This window comes from Lissotriton vulgaris, unplaced genomic scaffold (genome assembly GCF_964263255.1).
Source record: "Lissotriton vulgaris unplaced genomic scaffold, aLisVul1.2 SCAFFOLD_1166, whole genome shotgun sequence".
Lineage (NCBI taxonomy): Eukaryota > Metazoa > Chordata > Amphibia > Caudata > Salamandridae > Lissotriton > Lissotriton vulgaris.
Genome location: NW_028240723.1, coordinates 435,553 through 441,136, shown reverse-complemented (window position 1 = coordinate 441,136; position 5,584 = coordinate 435,553).

Sequence of the window (5,584 nt, the reverse complement as noted above, 5' to 3'; positions counted from 1 at the left end):
GTTGGTCTTGTAAAGCAGCTAATCTCCTTTCTTGCTCTCTCATGGATCTTTGTAACCGGTTCGACCTATACCATCTGTACAGTTTCACTAAACCCAACAATGTAATTATGCAAATCAATATTATCAAAACAGGTTTTAATATGTACCACACAACGCTTTTACCAAAATTGGCAAACCAATTTCCAACTTTTCCTACTCCATGACCTACTTTCTCCCAAACATTTACTTTTGTTAAATCTTCGATTTCTTTATGTATCTGTGTAATGTTCCGTATGACTTTCTCAAGTGGTTTTGAGTTATCTGGAATGTAAGTACAACATTCTTGGACCTTCAAAGCCTTGCAAACTTCGCCCTCTTTTGCTAGCAGAACGTCTAAAGCAAGACGGTTCTGAAGAACCATTGCCCTAATTGACTGCATCTCTCCTTCTACTAGCATCAATGACCTTGCAGTACTTGCAGATAATCTATCTACAACTGTAGCTAGTCTCCTGATCTTAACATCGTTAAGTATTAAACCTAACATAGGAAACATTGCTCCAAATATGTCTCCAACTACTTCAGCATCTCCTATTTCCCTTTTCATTCTTGTCGAAGCCTTTCCTTCTATGATCTCTAAATCCTTTGCATGATATATTTTGGGGAAGACAATTGCCAAGTAACACGAACCATACCAATTGTCAGGCAGTTTTACATAGGCATTTCTTCCACATACAAAATATACATTAGGAATCGCTTGCATCCCTTTCATAAAATCTTTCGTATAGTACTCTAATCGAAAAGCATGTTCGCAATTTACTTCACCTACAAATACACTCTCATAATACGTCTTGCTTCGAGTTAAACATAACTTTCCTTTCTGCGTTCTATCCAAAGCTATTGGACCATTGCTACCCTTCTTCTTGTGCGCTTTTTCTTCTTCGGTCCAATCAGTTTTCCACTGTCCTGACATTTTTAGAATCTTCTGCCTTCTGTACCGATCATCTACCTGTCCTATGAACTTTTTCTCTACCTCTGACACTATGCAAGTCAGATTATTTCTGCGTGCATATGAAGTATCTAATGTATCCCAAGGAAGAAAGAATTTTGTTAATCGATCTTCCTTTTTGTAATAGTCCCACTTATTCATTTGTTTATAATTCGGGACTTCAGGCAGTACCGAATCATAATTTGAAAAGTAGTACTCGAACCCTTCTCTACCATAAAATATACTGAGCAATAAACTACATGTTATCCCATATGTTAGTGGGAGATGATGATATCTGATGCCTTCATCTACGGAAGCCGGCAATTGCATGCACACATAACAATCCTTGGCCTCCATGGCATCAATATACTCATATAATAGCTTGGCATATGCGTTTGACCTAAAATTTCCCTGTGACTCGTCTACGTGTAACCTAGGAGCTTCATCTGCCAGTAACGTCTTTTCACGGATGACATTGCTCTCCTCCTTATTCCCAACAAGAGCAGGTTTCAAAGTCGTTACAGGCTTTACATTTGTTGTCTCTGTTTCACTTGCATGTCCTACCATGTATGATGTGGTAACTACTATAATAATAAGAAAAATTACTACCGCTATTAGTGTACCTATTATGCATTTGGCTTTTCGGTTTGGGTTGCCATTCTCCATGTTATCAAAACAGCGTAGCTCCTTCTTTTTCGAAGAAAAGTTTCTTTTCAAGTCTTTGTCTTGCTTTGTTTGCTTTCTCAGTCTGTAAAGTGCTCTTAATCAACAAAAAGTCTCTTTTCACCACAATGTCTTTTTTATCTTCAGCAATAGACAACCCTAACCCTTCTCCGTCCTCTAAATGTAATCCCTAATTTTATTCTTCTTTCCACTCGGCGCTAGGTTATCTTCTTCTTTATAGCCTAAACACAAAAGTCTTTATGCATCTACAATGATTCTCGTACCTGCAGCTCTAATAACATGTTCCAATAATTCTAAACGAATGACTTTTTCTTCTTGTTCTGGTATTTGATGACCAAAAGTCGGAAACTCTAATCGATTCAGTACTAGGTCTTTGATCCGACTTAGGTAAAGGGGAATGGGAAGTGTGAAAGTCAGTAACCCCTCAGTCTCGATTCCAGGCGTCAACATCCATATCTCCACTGCCACAAATGGATCGAGATTGATCACTTGCACTTCTCTCACTCTCCCAGATCTCTGTCCCCAAGACATCTGCTAGATAAGTCCACTCTGGGGTGGCGTATCTTCTGCAGGGCACACGTACCCTTCTTGATCTTCTCGGACTCTCAGAGCCTGAATCCGTGGCTTCTTCTTCTGGCCCTGAATCTTCGGAGATCGGGACAAGGGTGCTCTCTGGATTTGCTCTCAAGGTTGACCTTCTCCTTCGTTCCGGCCAACTAACTTCTCCATTCCTTGTCCTCCTGCTCCTTGTTCTTGGACTCGTCTCTTGATCACTTGCAGCTTGTTCGGTATCTGACTCGAACTCCCAGCTACTTTCCTCTTCTGAGACGACTTCGGTCTCACTGGTGTCCTGACCGTCGTCGGCTTGTTCCGACACAGGCTCAGCCTCTTCAATCACCTCTACAGCTTGGCTTTCCCTCTCTGTGGCTTCTCCGCTTTCCGCTGGATTCTCATCCGAGAGAGGAGCTGTTTCTTCCAGAGGTGCTGGAACTCTTCGGGTGTGTGAGGCGTGTATCCAGTTGGGCAAGCCTCCACACTTTACTGCAGTGTTCGTAACTAGTATGACTTGGAACGGTCCTCTCCAGCGTGCGTCTAGACAGTTCTTCCTGACATGCTTCTTCACCAGGACCCAGTCCCCCGGACACAGGTCATGGCACAAGTCTTGTGCTGATGGAACCTCTGCAGCCTGGACCTGGAGGGACACAGAATGAATGGCATCAGATAGTCCCTTGCAGTAGTCCAAGATCAAATCGTCTGTGATGTTCAACAACGCTGCAGTCGGAACCGATGGCAATCTCATAGCTCTTCCCATTAGCACCTCGTGTGGAGAGAAACCTGTTCTTCTATCTGGTGTGCTACGTATGCTCATAAGAACCAATGGAAGTGCACCAGGCCAACTCAGAGATGTCGATGAACAAACTTTGGCAAGTCTGGATTTAATCGTGCTGTTGATTTGCTCTACAATCCCCGAAGCTTCTGGTCGATAACTACAGTGGAGCTTCTGATCGATACTCAAGGCTGAACATAGCATCTTCACTATTTCGCTGTTGAAATGAGTTCCTCTGTCCGATTCCAAAGAGGATGGCACCCCGAACCTCGGTATCAACTCTCTAAGCAACAATTTTGCTACTGTAAGTGTATCGCACCTTCGTGTCGGGTAAGCTTCAACCCATCTAGAAAATATACAGACAATCACTAAGACATATCTGAGTCGATTGCACTTGGGCATTTCAATAAAATCCAGCTGCATCCTATTGAAAGGCCCCCCAGACCTCCCTATGTGACTCAAAGTAACTGGTGTTCTTTTCCCTACGTTTAGTTGCTGACAGATCGCACAACGCTGACATACTGCTTCTGCCGCTACTCTAAACTTCGGATTGTACCACGTTTGTCTGAATACTCTCACCATAGCATCTCTACCTATGTGTGCTGATCCATGCAATCTCCTTGCCATTGGACTAACAAGTTCGTTTGGTAAAACTGCTCTCCCATCTGCAGAAATCCAAAAATTCATTTCACTTTTGGTACATCCAGCTGTTTCCCAGCCCTTTTTCTCATCATCTGGTGAATTTTCCTGAACACATTTTAATTCGTCCCACGTATCTACAGTGTCTAACAACATAGTAAACTCAGTTCTTTCCTGTATTCCCCCCACTTCTACATTGGTGTGAGAATAACCTTGTTCTGCACAATAACGTGCAACTTCGTCGGCATATCTGTTGCCTTGCGACACAAAGTCGGTATTCTTCGTGTGCGCGGCACATTTGACAACCGCTATGGCTGTCGGACCTTGTAATGCCTCTAACAATAATCTCACGAATTCTCCATTCCTAATAGGAGAACCCGAGGAGGTCATGTAACCTCTTTGAGACCATAACTGCCCATAGTCGTGAACTACCCCGAAACCATACTGGCTATCGGTGTATATGGTGACTCGAATTTTGTTACCTGCCAAACAGGCACGGGTCAAAGCAATAATTTCAGCTACCTGAGCGGAATGTACTCCTTCCAGGCAGGCGGCTTCCACAACTCTGGTAATTGTACAAACTGCATATGCTGCTCTCAGCTGACCGATATCGTCTCTTACACATGAACCATCAACAAAGAATATTTCATCGGGGTCAGTCAATGGCTCATCCACGATATCTGGTCTCGGTTTGGTGCATAGTTCAGTCACATCAAGGCAGTCATGATCTGTACAGATTTCATCATTAATCTCATTTGGAAGTGGCATCAAAGTAGCAGGATTCAAGACAGAGCATCTCTTTAGGGTCACATTCTCAGCAGCCAATATGACTTGCTCGTAGCGTGTGAGCCTACTATTCGTCAAATGCTGAGTCTTAGTCCTGGTCATTAACAATTCCACAGAATGCGGTACGTACACCACTAACTGATGTCCCATTACCACACTTTCACATCTTTCAATGCTGACACCCGTTGCAGCTACGGATTTGAGACATCCGGGCAACGCTGCGGCTACTGGGTCTAATGTAGCCGAAAAGTAAGCAACTGGCCTACGCGCGTTCCCGTGTATCTGGGCCAAAACTGCTAAAGCACAACCTTCTCTTTCGCAGCAGTAAAGCAAGAATGGTTTTTCGTAATCAGGCATTCCCAAAGCCGGGGCACGACACAAGTCCTCCCTCAGCTGCAAAAATGCCATCAAACAATCTTTGTCCCATGGTACCGGATCACTTACTCCTTTGTGCGTCAGTTGTAGTAAAGGTTTTGCCTTCAGTGAAAAGTTGGCTATCCACTGCCGACAATAACCGACCATGCCTAGAAACATCCTGACTTCTCTTTGTGTTTTAGGCGCGTTCATTTTCATGATCGCCTCTATTCTGTCTGGAGACACCTTCCGTTTTCCCTTTTCAATCCTGTGGCCCAAGTATTGCACTTCGGTGAGACAATACTGCAATTTACTTGGAGACACCTTGTGTCCGTTCTCGGCCAAGTGATTTAGTAAGGAGATGGTGTCTACTTTGCAAGCTTCCTCAGTTTCTGACGCCACTAGGAGGTCGTCTATGTACTGGACCAGAACCGAGTTCATGGGCAGTACTAGACTTTCAAGATTCTTCTTCAGCAGCTGGTTAAAAATCGATGGGCTTTCTGTATACCCCTGGGGAATACGACACCATGTTAAAACGCGATTTTCCAGCTTAAAAGCGAACAAATACTGGCTCTCCTCATCTAAAGGAATCGAAAAGAAAGCCTGGCACAAGTCTATCACTGTGAACCATTCAGCTTGGAACGGTATCTGAAACAATATTACTGATGGATTCGGTACCACTGGACAACATGAAACAACGATATTATTAATCTTTCGAAGATCCTGCACTATTCTGTATTTCCCACTAGGCTTCTGCAAACCCATAATCGGGGAGTTACATGGACTTCCCACGATCTCCTTCAGTATTCCCTGTTTAATCATGGATTCGA